The following is a 234-nucleotide window of genomic DNA, read 5'->3' as shown; positions in this document are numbered from 1 at the left end:
TTTCTGCGCAAAAAGTGTGAAAAGTACCGAGTCCCTTTCTGGTACTTTTCATGACAGCAACCAAACGTGAAGCAGGCGGTCTCTCTCTCTCTCTCCCTCTCCCTCTCCCCCCCGTCCCCCTCCCCTCCCTCTGTGTGTGTTTTCTTAAAAGAAGAAGAAATTAAAATAATAATAATATTAATAATAATAATAATCTCCTCTCATGGGGAGCCGCTCCTGGACCGGGCCTGCTGG

This window comes from Cynoglossus semilaevis, chromosome 14 (assembly GCF_000523025.1).
Source record: "Cynoglossus semilaevis isolate Cse_v1.0 chromosome 14, Cse_v1.0, whole genome shotgun sequence".
Taxonomy (NCBI): domain Eukaryota; kingdom Metazoa; phylum Chordata; class Actinopteri; order Pleuronectiformes; family Cynoglossidae; genus Cynoglossus; species Cynoglossus semilaevis.
The sequence above is the reverse complement of the archived record's forward strand: the minus strand, read 5'-3'. Positions refer to the sequence as shown.